General features: G+C 34.0%; 1 long non-coding RNA gene across 1 annotated transcript; it reads left to right on the forward strand.

Annotated features, from left to right (window-relative positions):
* Nucleotides 1-33: 33 nt before the first annotated feature.
* LOC143251517 (uncharacterized) lies at nucleotides 34-21,394 on the forward strand. Its single transcript, XR_013028617.1, has 4 exons — nucleotides 34-253; nucleotides 13,614-13,648; nucleotides 16,781-16,805; nucleotides 21,320-21,394. It is a non-coding gene; the product is annotated as an uncharacterized LOC143251517 (long non-coding RNA).
* Nucleotides 21,395-23,420: the final 2,026 nt, after the last annotated feature.

Raw genomic sequence — 23,420 nt, forward strand, 5'->3', positions numbered from 1 at the left:
ATAAAACTTTGCCTCATTGGTCAGGCTACAGTTATGTCATACTGGTAATTTTCGAGATAGCTTAAGGTACGCGTATAAGAACGTGTACACTTATCCAATCGCATGACTTATTAATTGTGGTGTTTGTTAGTACGAGTGTTAACGTTGTTGCTTTATAGTTTTATCTACGTTCGGTTTTATGATATAGTTATCAGTATTGCTTGCTGGTCATATTTCGTCAGGATTTTTGCCCAGTTTATTCAAACCAAAGCAAGTATGTAATCGCCCACTTATTGTTTTAGAATGTGGGTCTGAGATCTCATGCCCTTGTGGAGGCGTTTGGGAGAATTACTTTTGAACTGAACTCTGCATTAGAACTGCTGTACTTCTGCTGGTTCATTTTATAAAATAATCGGAATTAGGAAAAAAAAATGAAATTCTTCCCCACTTACAAATTACAGGGGCATGAAACCACAAGACTTTCTGAATTTCAATTAGTTTTTTTGACAGATTGTATAACTTTTGTGGTTAAAACAAAGTGTAATTATTGTATATAGGTATTACAAGAAATATTGACGTTCATGTTGATTTTATAGCATTCGGTGTATTGGACTAGTGGCTGATGCGATACTTGTAAATATGATGTTAGCTTTTAGTAGACACTTTAAGTATGTTAAGAAAGTGGTTAAACTTAAAGTAGCAATTAAGGCGTTGCAGTCCATGTGTGGCTTACAAAAATGATAATGTTATTGAAACTAAAACAAAGTAAAAAAACTGCATACATGATTCCAGTGGCATTTAATTTGTTTCTAAAAAGTAGGTCGGGTTTCTGATAAATGTATTGTACAAGTTGCTTTCTGTCGTTCTTAGATCGATATTTAATGTGAATGATGTAGGTGTGTAGGATGCATCCTAAAGTAAAGTGAAATCACGTATAGCCAACGTGATCAAGTTGTTATGTGATATAAACTTGCGAAAATAACTCGCTAATCAGAAGTAATTTGATTTTGTTTTTAGTTTGTGTCTTTAAAGTTAAGCTTACTTTTACTACTTTGTGTGTGTGTGTACCGTATCAATTTACTAAGGATTTAGTACAACTACGGACGTGAGATAACTTTAAATCCCCAATGATTTGGGATTGTGATAATACTACCCGTTGCTTGCGAGTTTTATATTCGTATATCATATATTTGATATTAAAACTTACACATATAATACGTTATTTTTTTTAATACTGGTGTATCTTGCCTAATTTCAGAAGTGTAGTGCTGTTTGTTATGAGTATTCTGTTATAGTGCTTTAATTCTGCACTCAGTAACTAAAAATGTAAATGTAGAATCCAAGGAATCTCATTTATCACTTACTGTTAACGTAAACGGAATTTCGTCTTGGATACCTGGGCTAAACTGCAAGTTTACAGATCCCAAAGGTTTAGGAGTAGCCATCCATTATTTAAAACTACTGAGCAGGAAGAGAAAAACTAGACCCCAATATCTGCTGTTTGCAGATACTTTTAACTGAATGTATGTATAACATAATAGCATGATCTACTGGGACGGTATGGGACCTATTGGTCCATCTCAACTATCCCATCCTCTAAAGTAAACTAAAAATTATTACTAATTAAAAAAAAAAAAACTTAAAGCCAGCTTTGTCAATGTATGCCTTAAGAGACTGGTCAACCATTACATTAAGGTCCTTTTCTTTCATAACACTGTTATTTCCATTCATATTATACTTATAATTGAAATTATGATAACTTACATGCAATATCTTGCATTTATTTAACTAAAACCCATCTTATATTTATCTCCCTAACTTACTAAATTATCTAAATCATTTTGTAAATCAGCATCATCCTTCATTTGTAACAACCCTCTACTTTCTTCCATCCAGCTTTCCAGTTTGTTAACTTTTACCAACACATACAGAGATAATTGTTTTTACGAGCCTTTTATGTGACACCTTGTCAAATGCTTTCTGAAAACCCAGATACATCAAAACTATATCATTATCTTCATCTACATAAGCAGTAATCTTTTCAAAGAATGTCAAAAGGTTTGTAAGGAAAGATTTTCCATTGAGTGAAATCATGCTGACTATCCAACCAATAAAATTCCAAACTTTGTTGTATGACTTTGAAAAGCATCTTTTAACAGACTTTCCAAAACTTGTTGCAAAACTGATTTAACACTAATGTGTCTTAAAATTACTGGAAAATTTTTATTACCTTCATTAAAAAGAGGAGTTATATTAGCCAACTCCTGATCCTCTGGTACCTGTCCACTGGTCTCATGTTGGTACAGCAGTAAGTCTGTGGAGTTGCAATGCTAAAATCAGGGGTTCATTTCCCTCAGCAGATACTTTGATGTGGCTTTGCTATAAGAAAATACACACACCTGTCCACTATTCAAAGACTGACAAGAAAACAGTAGTAAGTGGCTCACTTAACCAATCTTTAACATCTTTCAAAACCTTGTGAAAATATTATCTGGAGCAGGAGCCTCTTTGTTCTTTAAATTTCAGCATTAATGCAGTCATATGATTTCCGTTCATCAACTGTTCAAGATGTGGAATACTGTTTAAATCATCATCAGTAAAAACTGAAATAAAAGGAAAGTTTTATTACCCATCTATCTGTACATCATCAGATACTAATCTTCCTTTATCATTTCCCCTTGATGTGGATTTCTGTACATGTTTGCCATGCATGGTGACCTGTGAAAGGGAGGAGAGGATCCTGGTGGTTGAGGGGTCCAACCCTAACACACCACTTTGGCCTTGAATTCCTGTAGATGGGTGGTCTTGTGGTGGACCCACAAGATCATTCGGCTAGTCCATTTCGGCCAGGGTCAGGTGAGTGCCAGCATAGGACATCCTCAACAGGTGTAGTGGACATTATGTTTGATACTGATGTTTGGGTATAGTGCTAATAAAGCCCTGGCATCACTGCAATTATCTTATATGGCACTGTAGTGTGTCCCCTCATAGGACCGCATGGTGGGCAGGGTCAGTGGGCACTGATTTTTTTTTTTTATTGTGGATACCCTTCAAATAAAACAAAACAAAGCATGACAGTATAGAGAAAAATCCAACTACTGGCAAACGACCTCACATTGATGACTCTGTACAGTCAAACTCACAACTTGAATCTGTCCTGCAATTTTTAATTTTACATTCTTTAACTGAAAAACCCTTAGGGCTTGCTGGCTCTCCCAAATTGGTAAAAAAATTATGGTCCAGGGACATTTTAGTGGAAATATCTTCATCACAACATTCCAAACTCCTCTTTAAATCAAAGGCCATTAGGGATATACCCATTGAGGTTACTCCTCATTCCACTTTGAACTCTTCCAGAGGAGTTATAGTTGAGAGGGATTTAAAGACCATTCCTGAATCAGAGATTCTTGCAAGTTTCACCAGCCAAGGTGTTAGAGCTGTTCATCAAATTTTTATTCATAGAGACGGAAATATGGAGCTGAAAAATTTGTATCTCCTTGGGTCGTACCATCACTGTTTGCTCTCTGTACCCCTGGAAAAATTATCATTCCTCAGACCTTGATGCCCTCATTGAGCAACTGCCAACCTCCTTTTCAATTTTTGGGGATCTTAATGGGTATAATCCCCTCTGGGGCAGTTCTAGTATTGATGTGAGGGGTCATGCAAAAGAACATATGCTCCTAAATCACAACCTGTCTCTCTTCAATACTGGCTCTTACATTTATTTTCATGCACCACATCAGTCATTTACTGCTATAAATCTTTCTATCTGATCCTTTTTGCTTTTCACTTGCTTTTTTTGGGAGGTTGACATCAATCCACGGGGTAGTGTTAATTTTTCTGTCATATTAAGAGAGATTGGATGTGGCCAGTGCCACCTGACCTGTGTGTCTCATTGGAAGTTGGACCAGGCAAACTGGCCATCTTTCACTGCCCTCTCAGAACTTGATCTTGCCATCTTATATAAATCATTGATAGATGATTGCATAGCAGCAGTAACTAACTGTATTGTCCAAGCAGCTGCTCAGTGTATCCCCAAAACCTAGCCCTTGGTGGAATTCTGCTTGTTATATAACATAAAAAGCTCAGAAATGTGCTTGGGATAAATTTCGTAGATACACACGCTTTCAAATCGCATTGCACTTCAGCAAACCCATGCACAGGCTCAGTGAGTTAGATGTCAAAGCCAGAAGGAATCTTGGATTAAATACACCTCCAACATTTCTTCTACCACCAGTTCAATAGTCATATGGGACAAGATCCGGAAGGTGAGTGGACGGTACACTTCTGCCCCCTCTCTATCTTAATATTCAATGGCCGTAAAGTTGCTGATGCTCAGAGCAAGGCCAATACTTTTGGTGATTATTTCTCTCATGTACCTAGATCTTTAAACTCATCTCCTTCCTTCTTAGCAATTAAAAAAATAGGAGTGGAACATCTGCCTCTTTCCTTTTCGACTGATCATCCCTATGACTACAAATGCCCTCTTACACTAGTGGAACTCAAACTTGTGCTTCATGGATCTGGCAGTACATCAGTTGGACCTGATAATATACATTATGAGATGCTACGCCACCTTTCTTTTGCCTCTCTTACTATTTTCCTGGCTGTCTTTAAATGGATATAGCAGGAGAATGTTTTTCCTGATGCTTGGTGCCAAGCTATTGTACTCCCTATTCTTAAACCTGGAAAGGATCCAAAGATTCCTTTGAATTACCATCCAATTGCTTTGATGAGTTGTCTCAGTAAGACCTTAGAGAGGATGATTAATGTTCATCTTGTTTGGTTCCTTGAATCAAACAATCTTCTCTCACCCACTCAGTGTGGGTTCTGAAGACAACGCTCCACAATAGACTATTTAATTCTCCTTGAAACATCAGTCAGTGAAGCCTTTTTGAAGTGACAACATCTTATTCCTTTTGTTTTATTTAGAGAATGCTTATGATACAACATGGAGATATGGCATCTTGCAAGACCTTCATTCATACAGATTGCGTTGTAATTTGCCACTTTTTATTAAATATTTTCAATGAACTGCTGACTCCAGGTCCATCTGTTTTTCCCAAAGGAACTTGGAGTCCTTCAGGGCTGTGTTCTGAGTGTCACACTTTTCATTATGTAGGTTAATGCCGTCACTGAACAGCTACCTCATACAGTTGCAAATGGTCTTTTTGTTGATGACTTTCACATTTCATGTCAGTCATCAAACATGAGGTTTATTGAGGAGCAGCTACAAACTGCGATTAATCGTGTACTTAAGTGGATCACAGCAAATGGTTTTCAACTTTCTCTCCCTAAAACTGTGTGTGTACATTTCTGCCACCTATGGGATATTCATCTGGATCCAGAATTTTGTATTGATGATGATGTACTTCCTGTTGTTCCTGAGGCAAAGTTCTTACGTCTCATATTTGACTGTAAATTAAACTTTGTTTTCCCATACCGAGCAACTTCGTGTCAAATGTATATAAGCACTGAACATCCTCTGTGCCCTCTCTTCCACCTCTTGGGGAGCGGATCAATACTCCATGCTTAAAATTTATTGTGCCTTTATCCGTTCCAAATTTGACTATGGGTTTATGGTTTTGCCAGAACCTTAGCACTGAAAATGCTGGATCCTATCCATCATCAAAGGCTTTGGCTTTGCACTGGGGCCTTTGTACTTTTCCAGTCCAAAGTTTGTATGTGGAGTCCCATGAACCATCTCTGTATATTTGCCATTTGCAACTGTCTCTTATGTATGCTACTAAACTTCGCTCTTTACCACAGCATCTTACTTGGGGTTGTGCTTTCCATCCTTAGTGGGCCACACTTTTCTATAATAGAAAACCTACCATTGTTCCTTTTAGCCTTCGTATTCGGGCACAATCAGAAAAATTGGATCTATCTTTGAATAGCATAGTAGTATCAACAGTTCAGTCTCTGAACTGTGACATATCTTTGAGTCATCTGAGGAAGGCGGTGTTCCTGATTCGAAATATCACTCTTTATTTGCTGAACATCTTTCAAACAATCCATCCATTCCTTTATATATAGATGGTTCAAAATCAGGTGACTCTGTTGGTTCTACCATTTTTTGTTACAGTTTGGTTGTTGCACACAGAATCCCCTCTACAGTTTCTGTGTTCACTACTGAATTGTGTGCTATTTCTCTTGCCCTGAATCATATTGATTCACTCAGCTCTGTTGGCCCTGACATCATTCTATGTTAGTTACGATCCTGTTTTTATCAATATTTTAGATAAACTGGCCCATCTCTCTATATCATCTATCTCTGTCCAGTTTTTTGGATACCAAGCCATGGTTGATATTCGTGGAAATGAGCTAGCTGACAGAATGGCAAAGTCAATCTGCTCTGGTTCTATCACCATCGTCCCTGTTCCGTACATGGACTATGGTCCACTTATTAAAACCTGACTATACACCAGTTGGCAGTCGACCTGGAGTGAGCAACCAAATAATACCTTTTTTCAAATCAAGCCTTCTTTAGCTCTTTGGTCATCTTGTTTCTGTAAAGATCAAAGGGAAGAAGTTGTTTTGGCCAGGTTACACTTGGTTACAGGTTTTTAACTCACCACTTCCTTTTATCTGGTACTGATGTACCTATGTGTTGTCTGTGGCACCCAGGTCACAATCATACGTATTTTATTGTCATGCCATCATTACAACCAAGAACAATGACACCATTTTAAACATATTTTTAAGGTAGGTTTGCCCTTGACATTTGCCAATGTAATAGGTGATACTGGCCACCTCGCTTAAGTTTTTACATTTTTTAAGAGCCATTGGTCTTTTTAACTTAAGGTTTTTATTGGACTACACACTGTTTTATCATGATTTCTTTTACACCGGTGACTGACAGCAAGATTGAACTTAATGCTTTAGTCTTCCTGGTGGATCTTAATTTTACATATTTTATGTATTTTTACCGTAATTTCCATATTCCATTATAATATACTACATCTTGCTTGGCACAAATAGCCTAGTAGCTTTTTGTCAATAAACATGAAATACCTACCTACCTATCTTCGTCATTCCTTGAAGGGATGTACATTCATCCTAACACTTTGTTTTCACTTAATGTATTCAAAGAAATTCCTACCTTTAATTTTTACATTTTCAAACAAATTTTCCTCATGTATTCTTTGTGATATATCACAAAGATGTCAATAAGATATATAGATATATAAGATATATATATATCAATAAGATATATCACCCTTATGTCAATAAGGGTATTGATTCAAAATAGCACTTAACCTTACCAAAACAAAACACTGGCACTAAACAGTGCATCGCTGGAAAGCAAATTGATGTAAAAGAAATAGGATGGCAAAGATAGTAAATGGCTGAAGACAAACTTTCAGATGGTAGATGAAAAGAAAGTATACAATGTGAAAAGATAAAGTAGATACAACAATACAAACAGTGGAGATGTTCTTACAATTCATTCTGCTGTCTGTCTTCTTCATCTCTAAAAGAAAGTTACTTCTTTTATTGTTCTGGAAGCTAGTTTATGATTTTCTTTGTTATTTGGCTACCCACAGAAATTGCAAGAATAGTGGACACAACACAAATATTATTAAAAAAGAAAAAAATGAACATTATCTTAGTGACAAAATAATATACAATACCAAAACCTTTAATTCAGTTCCTAATGAACTTGGTATATTTTTCACTATGATGTAAAAATAATACACTATATGTGCTTCATAACTGTTATTGCTTGGAATTATCTGTGTGCAACACTTACTTGAGTAGGTGCTTTGGTGTATGAGTGCTGTGGATTTCGGTATTCTTTTCATCTCGCAATTTCTAATTGATTCATGAGAAGAAAGCTGTTATGGGATTGGTTTTTTTCATGAAATGGAGGGGCTCATTCGCATTGTCTTTACTCCTTGATCGTCCACGCGGGAGACATTTTAAGATGTAGAAACTTGTATGATACTGTAAAGTGCATAAAATCTGAAGTTATCCATTTTTATTGCACTCTTTTGAGTGTATCCTGACTTAAAATTGGATCTTCCAATCTAGAGTTCGGTGTGCTAACAACTAGCCACACTAAACCTTATGTATTAGAATTTTGTGGTTAATAAACTAACTTGCATATTGATGCCAATTACCAAACTAACTTTTCTAGTGTCTTCTAGAAATATTTTGGAAAGTGACAATTTTTCACTTTTATTATTTTTATTTTGTATAGCCTTTAGCTTGTACATGAGTTTATTGGTTTAAAATGATTGGTGGTGCATTTTCAAACTAATTTTTTTTTTTTCAATTTGCTATATTTTCTTCAGAATACTTGTTTTGAGGGGGGAGCTGCACTTTTCAGGCCATGGGTCACTGGTTTGCCTGAGGACTCTGACAGGATCTTTGAAATTGATTCTCTGCAAAGCTTACAGGTTTTTAAAATTTAATGTTATAAAAAATAACTAAAAGGCACAAAATTAATTGCACTTGACTCGTAATCTGAAGGTCAGAGGTTCGAATTCCTATCATACCAAACATACTCGCCATTTCAGCCATGGGGGTGTTATTATGTGATGGTCAGTACCATCAGTAAAAGAGTAGCCCAAGAGTTGGTGGTGGGTGGTGATGACTAGCTGCCTTCCCTGTAGTCTTACACTACTAAATTAGGGACGGCTAGCACAGATAGCCCTCAAGTAGCTTTGTGCGAAATTCCAAAAAAAACAAACAACAAATACTAAAAAAAAATTTAGTCTGGGTGTCACATTCAATCACCTTTTTCTCAGCTCTAGTTTTATTTAAGTATTACTATTATTTCCTTATGTTGGAATACAGCAATATATCGTGTTACAGTTGCGTTTTTTCTATATCCAGTACTTGTGTTACCTTAGTAGTTGCTTTAATTTTACTATACTGCTTGAAACACAATATCAGTTTAAAAATTTGTTTCCCAATGTGATATATATAATTACTGACGTTTATTAATAACTTATTATTTGAGAATTTGTAATTATTCAATATAATGTGTTTATCTTCTGAGATTGATAGATGGATTATAAACGTTTTGTAAAATAGTAATTTATAAGTACAATTTAATAAACATCGGAACTTTCTTGTTGCAAGTTTTTGCAGTTCAGCAGAATGATGGTCAAATTGATGTTTGGTATAATGTTTTAAACAATTTTCTCAAACTTAACTTTGGTTCCAAATGCCGGTGTTCTCTAATAATTTCCTTACTCAAAATTTATATAAATTCATCCTCCTGAAATCAGACTCAGAAATCATAAAACTGACTGTTACGTAACCACTAAAACAGAAATTTACTGGTTAAATAAAAAATCTAAAAATGTAGGTTTCGTAACCACCGAAACAGTAGTTTACTTTTTATTATCATTATTCATAAATTACTTTTTATTGAATATTCAGTACCCGTCATAACATAAAAACCCAGTGCTATGTATATAGTTTAACTATATACTTTACAAAAGTTATGGCCGACCCTGGCCTAGTATTTTGCGCACCTGACCTTGTCCAGAGTACGCGTCATTTTATCGTCGAAAATTGTTTTGTTTTTTTAATATTTAAGATTGTGGTTACGTAATGATAATGACCTTACTTTTCACTTAGACAGAAGTACCTCAAGAACTAACTGTGGGTGCTGTTGATCAGCTGCCATCCGTCTGATCTGTTAGTTCATAAATACTTGCTCGGCTATTTCATGTAAACAGTTCGGTGTTGTTTCTGTATATTTGATATAAACCATTTTATGTAAACAGTTCGGTGTTGTTTCTATATATTTGATATAAACCATTTTATGTAAACAGTTCGGTGTTGTTTCTATATATTTGATATGAACCATTTTATGTAGATAGTTCGGTGTTATTTCTATATATTTGATATAAACCATTTTATGCAGACAGTTCGGTGTTATTTCTATATATTTCATATAAATATTAGAATTAGTATTTTGTATATTTTTCAAAGGTGTGGCGATATAGCGATATGTTAAGAGTTGTTTTTGCTGTTTTGAATTAAGCACAAAGCTACTCAGTGGGCTATCTGTGCTCTTTCCACCACGGGTATCGAAACCCGATTTTTAGCGTTGTAAGTCCGCAGACGAATCGCTGAGCCATACTGAGTGGTACATGTATTCATTTATTTTATCAAAAACATTACAATCAAAGTAACGGAACAAATTAACAATAACAAAACAGATATTAACTTTTGCATTTTACTTCTCTTTCCACCCGCCAATTTGTTGACCAAACAAGAGAATATGAAAAGACTTAATTGTTAAGTACCTGCATAAGAAATGCTAGTAATATAGGTAATAAATTACTGACAAGACTGTCGAACTTTGTAACAAACCATTGGTAAAACTTGCGTGTCTAGACACGTATCGTGTAGACCAATGAGATACGAACACATAATACTTTCTATCCATCACACATCTTTGTATAATCCTGAAACTTTAGTTGTTAAGTAGCATTGAATTGTATTTGATATATTAAGTTTACTTCTAATGATCCCCCATATAATATTTGTTAGGGGAAAGAAGTCGTAGAATGTTGCTCCCATGTGCTTACAAACCTATGTAGTGTATGTCAGAACGGCTCGTATGGGTATTAACACTTTTACTGATAAGGAGAGAACAACGTTTCGACCTTATATTTTACGAATAAATTGCACGTGTTAGTAGTAAAGTGGACTTAACATAGTAGTTAAATTAAGTATTTCTCGTTTGTTTTTTTTTTAAATTAAAACTGTAAACTTATTTGCATTTAAGCATATATAACACGTTATTTAATTGCACTGTAAAAGCTGATTCGATATATACTTTATACCCACTCCTAAAATATTTTTGTGGGCGCCCATGCTGGTATATGCACAATTACCGTAAAATTAAAACATGTTTCAACAAACAGAGCTGTCTCAGTACTGTGTTTCGACCAGAAAGTATAGCTGTGCTGAAGTTTCATCTGGCCTAATACTTCACATAAAGCGTATTTACTTGTATATATGATAACTGTATTACACCACTTGCGCGTGCTCCTCCTAATGTATACAAGTACAATAATTAATGTTTTCTAATAAGGCACAATATCAATTAGCTATGCCTCATAAAATCCACCAGCAACTTTGCCCCAAATTTCAAAATAGTTATTACAAATTTAAAATGATTTAAAATTAATGTATCTAATTTACTTTAAAATGTGAACGATTCCAGAATATTTCCATATATATTAGCATTGGCATTATTTTTGAAATAATATATTATATGAGGGCGAAAAACACGATACAAATTAGCAAAAATAGTCAAATTATACATTTAATAAATCTAATTATTCACTTTATCCAATTCGTCTTGAAAGAGGCTACATCATCCCTAGATTTATTTAAGAATAGATAATATTTTTAAGTATATTATTTTTAGGTTTTAACATTATTTTGAAGCCTTTAAGACACATTTCGTGAAAATAAATGGGACTTAAATTCTGATTTTTTTTTTCCTTTAATAGTCATAATGTTTAGCACATGATTATATAGCCCATGATGACGAGAAACCCACTATACATAAACATGTATTGAAAAAACAGTTAGGCCCACGGTTTAAATATGCTTCGTTTGCTAAGAAATAAACATAATAACGTAGATCCCCGAAACATTACTTATCTTTATCGTAATAATACTTCTTTAAATACAGGATTTCCAGAATAATACAAAACGAAGTCTAATCACATACTGAAATATGTAATTCCAATTGTCTTAGGCCTAATATTACTTAAAGCATTTATTAAGTAGAGCCTATATTTGATAAAGAGTTAACATTGCAACTTGTGTACATTTTTTGCTTTGGTAAAATTTAGCCCTAACTAAACTATACTTAATACAGTAAGTAAACGTAATGTTTTTATTTTATCTAACGTTGCACTTTTGTAAGCTTTTAATACGTTTTTGTACAAAACGCCTACTGAAGTTGAGTTTGTTTACATACGTTGAAAGAAAGTGCGCACATACGCGTGTTTAGATCGTAAGGTTCGTGCTTGTTCGCGGGGAAAACAGAATCTGAATATTGCTATAATTGGTTTCTTTTGTTGAAGGTAGTGGTTGGTTGGTTTGGTGTTTTATGGCGCACGCTTTGTTAATACTTGGGAAAAAAAAATTGATACAATTGTGGAAGGGAAGAATACGTGAAATAGGGACAAACAAAAGCAAATTATTTTTACGCGTCTTGATACTATAATTAAAAAAAGAAATTATAACTTCACTTTATCGATATTTTAGTCAAAGGTTACGATAATCCAGAAGGACAAGATTGTTATGTAAAAACTGTAGTGTATGCAGGTTAATTTCTTATGCAGTCCTTCTTTTTTACACTTATTTTAAATTTAAATACAACATGCTCGATATTCCACTTAGTAGGTTTTTTGTTTCACAACAACAACAACACAATTTAAAATATATATCTGTTTAAAACTTAACTCTTCTTATCTTTGGCTTGTGTGGTACAGTACATACTTAGTACGCGAGAGGTCGAAAATTTATTCCAGTCTGTATTATTTATATATTTTCCCTAAGCAGTGTTATAGTAGTCAAATAATTTTAGCACATACATCGTGCGCCAAGCACAAATTTATATCCAAGACGAAGATTACGTTATTCGATCTTTCATTGTTTCGGAATCTCCAACAATTAATATTTATTAAATTAATTTAAGACATTTGATACATCCGGCAACTACTGAGTTCATGAAACATGAAATAATAGGTCATAATAATGATACGATCTAAAATAAATAAGAGATTATTTAAAAGAACAAACAAACAACGAAACCCTGAATACTGTCATCCATAGAGCCAATAAGGAGATAAAGACCATGGAACATGGCTATATTCGTGTGGAATTCCACGTTATAACTGCGTGTAGGAAAAGAAACGTTTCATGTTAGAGCTTTTATTTTTCAATACCTAAATAAATAGACAGATAATTTTCCACTGAAGGAAATTTGCTGAGCCATTCCAAACTGCTTGGGAGCTAAGGAAACTCGTTTAAAATAGAACAGTGCTCAGGCTAGATGTGATGAAATACGTGAGACGGTCACGTGTAATGTGCACATGATTCTTCCTTTTGTATCAGTATTAAAACTTGAAATGAAGTACAATGCTCATTTTGTTTGTGAAAGCATTGGAATAATGTGTGTACGAATATAAATAACCCATATTACCGCAAGGGGCTGCTAATGAGCTTGTTATTAGTAAACAGAGATTCATACTATTTTATTTGTTACCAACGCTGCTGTTTACAGTTTGCATTTGTGTGATAATAACTAATTGGAGACTTGCAGGATTTACGTACGAAAACCATAATTTAGTCGTGAATAGACGACATTAACTTCCTTGACGTGGAACATGTAAATAACTCGTTTTTGGTCTGATTTTTATGCATACGCACAATTATAGTAATTTGTTGAGTAATTTTGGCTTTCAAAAATAGAAGTTTGAGAATAAATCCGTTTTTATCGATGTAGAGTTCAATATTTGTTCGATGTATTAAAAATTGTAAAGTTTTTTTAAATTTTTGGCGTTGCATTTATCTGAGGAACTGGATTTTTTTACTTGTTTTATAAACGTATTTTATTTATATGATTTTTTTATTTTTTTTTTCAGGTATGAAGATCGGTGATAAGGCTCCATGGAAGGAGGTAATTATTTTTGGTTGTTTATTATGTGTCGTCTTTGGTAATGTTCATCTGTCATTTTAGTTTTTAAATTCAAATTAATAACATTGTCTTTTTACCTCCACTGGTGTTATTTTCATGATTGGGTCCCTTTGGTCTAATACTTCTTCATCCTCATGTAATAATACCCATGCTTTGCTGCCTCCACTGTTTCGAGTGGGTCACTTTGGTCTAATATGGCGATAGATTCTCAACATGGTATATTTTTTCCATCGTGTAGTAATGGTTCCATCTTATTTAACGTTACTTTTGTATGTATTCCTGAGAGTTAATAAAAATATTATTTGGTTAAAATGGCTATAAACTACTTTTATTTCATTAATTTGCATCTGTTTTAAGATGTTGATAAAAAAAAAACAACGTTATATTACTAATGATGACCTCTTAAGACTTTTGAGTTTGCTGTACTGTTTTAATTCGGTCAGGTTATCAGTTTAAAATAAAGGACTGCTAGAGTAGATAGCTCGTGCAACTTTGTACAGATATCCAAAGCAAACAAACTAACTAAAGTTAAAATGAAATTCCCTGTACAACAACTTTAAATAAACGAAAGAGAAAAAGAAATATAAAACCCAACGTCAAATATTGATGTTTGCGATGACGCGGAGATTGAGTGAAACGTAATGAAGCATTGTCTGAAACCAAACTCCCCTGTACTGGTATTCTTCATGTATGACGTAGCTCCCGGTTTGTCGCAGATTTCGTACTTGTTGCTACGCTAACAGATAAGAGTCAGAACGTAAGCTTGCAGCATCTCAACAGTTTGCGGATAAAACAAATTGTTTTCTTTATTATTATTGAAGTTTGCAGATGGCGGGAAAAATATGTAAGTAGTAGTATGATTGATTACATTTTTCAAAACGTTTTTTTAACGAGAGAAGTGTGTTGTATTTATATTATATGAAACATTTTGTTTAGCGTGTCATCCGTTATAATTGGTAAAACAGATGAAAGAACATTTTTCGGATTCACACAGATGTTGGTTTAGTTTGTGGGCTTGAGTTGTACCCGTTTTATTTGATTAAATCTAAAAATAACCCACAAAAACTAATGATTTTACACAGCGAGTATTTTAAAAAGATATTTATTATATATATAAACAAGTAAGATTTTATAGCCACGAATTATGTTTAAAAGATAGCAGGTTTTAAGAGCACAACGCACACATGGTTTGTGAACGGATATATTTTGTACTATCCGAGACTAATTTTCCCGTAACCGGTTAGATTTTTGTTGAGTTACGGTAACTTAAATTTGAAATCTAGACCTGAACATGTTGTTCTCTTTGGTAATTTTACAAACAAGAAATAGAAACTCTGAGATGCGATAATGTTATATGTATATTATAACCATAAATTTTTAAGCCGAAATAAAACACATTAAAATTAAACAAAATATGTTGCATTTAAAAAAAAAAAGATCATAGGGTACAAACTACAATGTGGGATTATAAAATGATCCTAGGTTTTGGAGGTGACTGCGTAAGTAGGACCCACATTGCGGTGGGGATACATCGTCTGTCAGTCTTAACCTCCAATTCGCTAGTCTCACACAAGAAGATTAGAAATATATATATATATATATAAGACTGACTGTTGCCGCTCACCAGTAGCACAGCGGTATGTCTGCAGGCTCGCACTGCTAGGAACCAGGTTACGATACCCGTGGTGGGCAGAGCACAGGTAGCCCATTGCGTGGTTTTGTGCTTAATTTCAAAACAAACAAATATTGTTGTTACCAGTCGCTGGTAAACTGAGTGATAGAAAAACGGCTGGACAGGCTTATTGAGTGCAAAAGATTGCGATCCAATTGACTTATTGCATCAGAAGTGATTAAAATCAGGTATATTCAACTATTATCATGTGAAAGACTGTCAGCAAACGCCATATTACAAAGTGTTTAAGCGTTTTCTTATAGCGAATCTATATTTGGCTATCTGCTGTGTCCACCGAGGGGAATCAAACCCCTAATTTTAGTACTGTAAGTTCGTGGACTTACCGCTGTCTTAGCGGGGAACATATTGCAATTAAAATCAATTTTGGCAATGAAGAACAAAACCTATAAAAAATTTTATTTTCTGAAATTTCGGGGGAGGGGAGTACTAAAGCCCCCTAGCACCCCCGTCTGTCTATGGATATTTTTGTAAAAAAACATCATCTCAAAATATATATATATATTGGAAACATTTTGTACACATGTATGTAAAAACGGCTCGTTTGGGTTGAGACAATTTTTTACGTAGAGGAGTGAACAACGTTTCGACCTTCTTCGGTCATCGTCAGGTTCACAAAGAAAGAGAGAGGTAACTGACCGAAAGCTGACCACATGTTTGAAAGGGATTGTGTAATGAGTGTCGGAATGTAGAGGGCGGGCTTAGATGATGAATATACAATTTTATATTATTTTTTTTATTACCATTCATTATATTATATTTTAATATAGATATAAAGGTGTTCCTTTGTATTGGTTTATTTGGGGCTTAAGTTGTATAAGTAAGGCTTCTTTAATTTTGCGTTTGTTTATGTTTATTTCTTTATTTAGTATTTGAGTGTTTTCTATGGTTATGTTGTGTTTATTTGACTTCGAAAACGTGTGAAGGTGACTTTTTATGTTCTTTAAATCTGGTTTCCATTTTTCTACTTGTTTCTCCAATATAGAAGTCGTGGCAGTTATCACATTGTATTTTATAAATAATGTTGGTGTGGTGTTTGTCAGTGTAGTTTTTACATAGTATAGACTGAACAACGTAAACAATTTTCTCGACCCAAACGAGCCGTTTTTACATGTATATTTCTCTACAAGTGTTTTTTCGACATCACTGAATCTTGAATACAAGTTACCCTGAATAGTAAAGTATGTATACCAGGATTACGACTTAGTTTTAATTAGTTTAAGCACGATTTCTTCACCCCAAACCCCTGTTTTAACAAATATATTTCAAGTAACACAAACTTGGCAGAATTTACTAAATTAGATTATGCAAACCCTTGCAATGCGCGTAAGATTTAGAGTTTTTATAGCTGTGTCACATATGAACTAAAAGACCTCATGAAAAATATTTATTTCGGCCTAATAAGTTTTTTCTCTCATTTTCAGTCATCTCAGTAATGGATGGTTCTGGGTAAGTACAATATGAAGTGACCAAGTGGATTTTTATAGTGTTACATGTGATAGATTTTACGTTACATAACAAAAGTCAAATAAATGATTTGTTGAGATTTTGGTAATAGATTTAGTATTTCTAAAAAAAAAATGTTTCCAATTTTCTGGAAATGAGCTAAGGACTTGTACAGATTTTCAATAAATTCTTGGATAATTGTTTGGTTAAAAGTTAAAAAGCGTAGTGTATGGAATGTTTTGTCAAATGTTCTGACACTTTGGGTAGAGGTCGTTTTAGTATTACTGAAAGATAGGGTTAGTAAATATGCTTGCAAAAGGAACTAAGAAATAAGCCTAGGTCTTAATCTGGGATAATATAATATTGTTCTGGAATCAGAAGAGGTTTACACAGAACTATAGAAGCAACAATCAAAATATTTTATTGATATGAAAAACGTACGAACGTGCTATTGTAATAACATTCGCTTTTATTTCAAATTACAGCAGTCAACGGTGTTGAACTTGTTTCAAATGTTCTAATTAAAAATGATTTGTTATGGATCATGTTTATCATTCTTAGCCTCCCTAAATGTATTATTATGTCTACAGTTAGTCCGAAAACTGTGAAAATTAAAATATTGAGCTAACGATTCTCACCGGTACGATACATTATGGTTTAATAATATGTTACAAACGTACTTGCTCGTTCGTTTGAACAAGTTGCTGACACGACTTACAACGCGATCTTCATGGGTGAACGGCAAGTACATCGATTTACAAGAAAACACAAATTAATCTGTTTTCAAGCGTCTTAAGTCACTAAATGACATGGTCACTGTAACTGTTTTTTTTTATATTCACTTTCGTGGGCGGAATATCCAGACGAGGACAACAAAAATCCATAATGACGTTTAATATCCATAAACTTGTAATCTTCTCAGATATTGAAATTGACTTATTATAGTAGACGAGTCGGCTTTATTATGCATGAAGGAAGGTAACTAATCAACATCACCCACCGCCAACTTTCGGGGTATTATTTCTGAGTGAAATGTGCAATTAATTGTTACATTATAACACACCTATAGCTGAAAGGACGATCATGTTTTATTAAGCGATTCAAACCTGTGACTCGAAGATTGCGAAATGAGAGCTCTAACCATTAGGCCGTGCACGGCCTTAAGTAGGTATTGATTATTGTGCCCATTAATATTTAATATAACGGAAATTCAGTGGCTTTGGGCTTTTATCTGTGCATATATTTTAGTTTCAATCTGTTTTAGTGGTTTGAAAATTTAAAGCAGCAATCGCTTTGGCCTGAAAAGTATTTTGTATCCTGGATATGTTGCTGTATCAGTCAACAGCAGACAGAAAATTCATATTTTCTAGCGATAAAACAATTAACATTTAGATAGCAAGGAAGTATGGAGAAAATAACCTTAATTTATAAAAAAAAATCTACTAAATATTAAATATCACTTATTTTGATGCCAACTACTGCTTTGCACGAGCGCGTGTTTTATCACAAGTCAGATAAATGTATATAACACAAATGTTGCTCTCAGAAACGCCCGCCCTCGTAACTCGGCGATGAGCCTTAAGGCTTATAAAAGCTACAAATAAGGCCTTGATTCCTGTGTTGGGCATACCGCAGAAAGTTTCGCACCTGAAAACGTGCCTGGAAACTTGCGTGGATCTCCTGATTCTTTTAAACGTGTTTTCAGCTTCGTAGGGTTTCATTGGGATTTCTGTAATCGTAGACAGAAGTCTTGCGTATTGTTTTTCTTTTTATGAAAGTTAATACTTTAATTTCAGGAGAAAAAAATAGTCAAATTATTTTGAATTTCAAGCCACAAATTGTATAGTAAGAAACTCAATCACGTATTTTCAGTGGCCTTACCTGCGTTAAGAACGTGTAATACAACAAGGGGGAATAGGACAAAGAACAATTATTATTTATTGGTGATCAAAATTTCGTTTGGAACTTTCCACCCTGTGGTTTCGATACCACTGGTGGGCAGAGCACAGGTAGCAAGTCCATCGTGCAGCTTTGTCTTTCACTTGAAACAAACTTGCAATTGTGTGTTTCAAGACGGCTGATATGGGTATTAACACTTATTAGTAAAAGTGTTAATACCTATACCGGCCGTCCCGATATATTTTACTTTAAGTGGGTTTCTCGTCATCACGAAATTTGCAATTATTTGGGACTCTTTTACAATAAATTAGAATAGTTTATGAAATACCTAATAGGTGACAGAGGTAGTAATATTCAAAATATTTGACGTCGTTTCGTGATACGATGAGGATTGTGTTATCGTTTATTCAGTTAGTTTTTTTGTTGTTGTTTTTTACGTTTAAACATTAATTTGTGAATAAATAAATAATAAATTACATGGAATAAAAATAATTTTGCGCTATTGGTTGAGATCAGACTTCCACGTAAACAATTTACTACCTTGATTCAGACTGTAACATCATTTTTTTGTTTGTTTACAATTAAGCACAAAATTATACAATGGGGTATCTGTGCTCTTTCTCACCACGGGTATCGAAACCCGGTTTCCAGTGATCTGAGTCCGCAGACGTTCCGCTGTGCCACTGGGGGGGGGGGCAACTTAAGTTTAAATTTATTTAATCCGTTAACTGAATTGAAAATAATAATTTTAATATTGCTCTGTCCTTTTTAGTAATTAACCATATACAGTTTTATCAAGTAATAAGAATTATTACTATTTTGACATACGTTTAGGCCTAAATTATGATTTATATAGCCTAGGATTGCAGTGATTTTGCAAATTCGATGCATCATACCAGGCTCCAAGCGTTGACATTTGTTTCGGTTTTAGGCTTATCATGATGTGAAGTACTTTTAGCATTTCACAATTTCTTATGAAGTATATTCGTGTGTACATTAAAAAAACAAAACAACGAACTTTAATTACTTTTCCAGGAAAGCAGCAATTAATTTAAAGTTTTCTTTCCAAAACAATTTTTTTTTGTAGAGTAATATAGTTTAGAGTTATCACAAGTCTTAATAAATAGCAACAAATAAAATAATGTAGATGTATTTTATTTTTCTAAAATTTTAAAATGAAAATTAACGAACAAATCTTGAGTTTTAATTTCAGCTAAAATATTTTAATAGTTTATGAAAAATTTTAGTACTGTTATAACTTTAATTTTTTATGTTTAGCTGTATGTGGTGTTGGATACCTTTTCATAAAATTTTCATTAGTTCATTTTTAAAAACGTAAACAGTTTTGACATTTGAGCTTTAAGCTTACGTTAGACATTCACATTTCAACAACTCTTTTGGGTAATGTAACGCTTATAACATTTAGATTCGTTCTATTTTATGTACATGACAACTGTATGTTTTGAGTAACTTGGGCTAGAGGGTGAATTCCTTAACAGAGTTAATCTGTAGATATACACGAGGCCAAAAGTCCTGCTTATGGCACTTATCTAACACTCCTACGAAAAGTGGGGCCTAATAGGCCCCACTTTTCGTGGGAGTGCTAATATATTGTAGACTCTTCCTCAGTATAGCTAGGTATATATAAACTGTGTATGGGTTCATTGATTTTTGTAGAGTAATATCCTTACATGCGAGTTGTATGCATGCAGTATAGTACTTTTGTACTTAAAATGCCAATGCCTGTTGTTCGTTTTCAATAGTAAAGAAACAGAATGTGTGTTTAGAAATTATATGTAATGAATTAGTGATATTTTACTTCTTTTTTTTTGAAAACTGCTTTTGTGAAAGATTTATAGGGGAGAGATGACTTTAATTAAGCAGTTTTAATTAATGGTCATAAGGGTTTTATAAATATTTAATACCTTCAGATGTTCTTCAAGGAGAAATTTGAATGTATTGGGATTTAGTTTGTTTAAAGGTTAGGGTTAACGTAATCTCTAAGCGTGTAGTGGCTCTTGGTGATGAGAAACCCACTTGAAATAAAAATGCATCTCAGAACGGCTGGTATGGGTATTAACACATTTATTGATTAGCAAAGAACAACGTTTCAACCTTCCTAGGTCATCTGCAGGTTAACAAAGAGAGAGTTAGCAACTGATCGTTATTGGGCACGTGTCTTCGGGACGAGAGTATGAACGGGTACGGAATTGTAGGGGGCGTTAAGCAGTGTAGTGGCTCATTTTACTTGAGTTACTGTTGTGTAGATATAGAATAATCTCCGATCAAGATAAATACAGTATCAAGCTTGCATTAAATTTTAAAATAAACTAAAATGGAGTTCCAATTCAAACTAATTTCGAAAAATACGACGGATTGTGTCTGTTAGAACATAAAGTTGAAATATGTAAAACAACAACAACAAAGAGTTACATTTTACGAACTTCCCCAATGAAAGTAAAGTATGTTAAAAAAACAATAGAAACTGCATCTCTTCCAATACTTCCATAATACTGGTTTAGTTTTAGTTTTATAGTAACTTTACCAAAAGTTTATACCAAACTTTACTTTGCCTACTGTGCAAAATGATTATAAGTTACATTATTTCGTTTCAACAGGACTAACAGTGAAACCAACAGTAAATCCCAGTTTAATCATTGCAAGTATGATCAGACTTCTACAAGTGGCTACAGGTAATATAAACATTTATTGATTTTCCTTTGAATAGGTTTAGTTGGGATAAGCAATAAGTTCTGTGTTAGTACTTACGTATTATGATTTACTAAAATATTTAACTTTATTTTCTAACAGTAAATTTGTTCAACATTTCTCTTTAAATTAGAAAAGTACTTTAAAATCTGTGTTTAAACTGACGTTTCATGTAAACATACGACACAAGATAATTTTAGATTACTTAATATATTTTTTTAAATTTTGTGAAAGTTTTCTGTTTTAGATAACAATACTTGTACAGAACTTACTTGGAAACCTTTCACACGAGAGTATTAAATGTTTCATTGTTTGTTTGTTTTTTAATTGATGGAAAATCTGCATGTTTAATTAGGAGATATTCCAATAAAATTTGTGTTTAATATGCGATGGCTTTGAAAACCAGATTGGAGATAAAATTAGGAATTTTCTATCATAGCATTTTCAGAAGACGCAGTAACAAACTGAAAAACACAAGTTTACGTAACGCCCTCTACATGCTATTGAATGGCTGCATAATGTTACAGGATTTTTAAAATACTTTACTTCCTTGTGTGGGATATTTACTTTGTGCAACTGGTTTGTTAAGGTTGCTACTGCGGGTAACTAGGCCATAAGGCTTGTGGAAACCATACGAACTGTGTCAGTTGAAAAGACAAGGTGACAAACAGACAACAAGTTAAGACTGGTGTAATTTGATAGAAGCCATAAAACACATGTCACATATTGAAGGCTACAACAAGGAGACTTGTAACAGATTACAAGTTAGTTTGGCCATGCAGGTTTAAAACTCTTGTTTCAGGAAGTTCTAGGACACTTCCCTAACACACTATTCAGACCATTAAATTACACTTTTTACGATTGGTCTGGCACTTTGAAGTTCACAGTTCTCAACTCTGTGGTATTACAGTACAGTGGGTAGTTGTATTTTTATGCAGTTACAAGTTTTCAGTATGGCATACTTGACTTTTATGAGTGGACCTCGTTTTTTGTTTCCTTGTTTTTGAATTTTGCGTAAAGCTACACGAGGGGTATCTGCGCTAGCCGTCCCTAATTTAGCAGCGTGAGACTAGAGGGACCTCATTTTTATTCAGAATATATTGCGTAATGGTAACCTTGTTGGTAGTGACGATTGGTAACTGCTACATGTTATGAATACGTTGTTTTTTCGGAAAATATGAAAGTGGCGAATAGGCAGAAGCAAGGGTGAAAGCTTCCCCAAAGGAAACGAGTCGAAGTACCCAGCTGGGTGAAATGGACCTGTTTTGCAAAAGAAAAGCAGTCTACGTGTGCATATAAAAAACGACATAGGAGCTCAAATAAGTCCCGGTACTAGTATCGGTGGAATTTCATCTCTAGAAAAGAACAAAAAAAAAGCAAACAAAGAACGTACTAGAACGCGTGACATAAGTAATTACGAGGAAATTCGAAGGGCCTGACAAACATAAAAGATTAGTATCAAGGTGTGCAACATACAACTAAACTGAAAGGAAGTTTGTCCAGTCAGTGAGAATCGTAACTGTTGTTATAGGAAGATAGATGTAAGGACCCAAATCACTTTTAACATGAAGTGAGTGGGTGACATCTTTTTGTTGTTGCGTCAATGATTGAATTCTAAAATGTCGTGGCATTTCTTAGCATGATAAAATAAGTCTTAAATTTTTTATATACTTCGAAAGTGTAATACAAGTACTACAACCAAAACTATTAAAAACTAGAAGTGACGTCAAATCTTACATGAGCATAGTTGTGTAAATTTAAACTAAATGTCGTTAAGAGACGATGACATTTGTCGTAACGGTCGAAATCGTGTTTCTTTGCTCTTAGCAGCAAACAAACAGCCAATCGTATTGATTCACACCGCTGATAATTTCAGCCACGTGCTTGCTTACACGTTTACAAGCCATAACTGTTCATCGTTAATTGGTCGGACAAATCATTTAATATCCTCATTACCTGAATATACTTAGTTTCTGTTTATATGTAATGAAAGTTTGTACGAAATTACCA

Source organism: Tachypleus tridentatus, chromosome 6, assembly GCF_004210375.1.
Source record: "Tachypleus tridentatus isolate NWPU-2018 chromosome 6, ASM421037v1, whole genome shotgun sequence".
Classification (NCBI taxonomy): domain Eukaryota; kingdom Metazoa; phylum Arthropoda; class Merostomata; order Xiphosura; family Limulidae; genus Tachypleus; species Tachypleus tridentatus.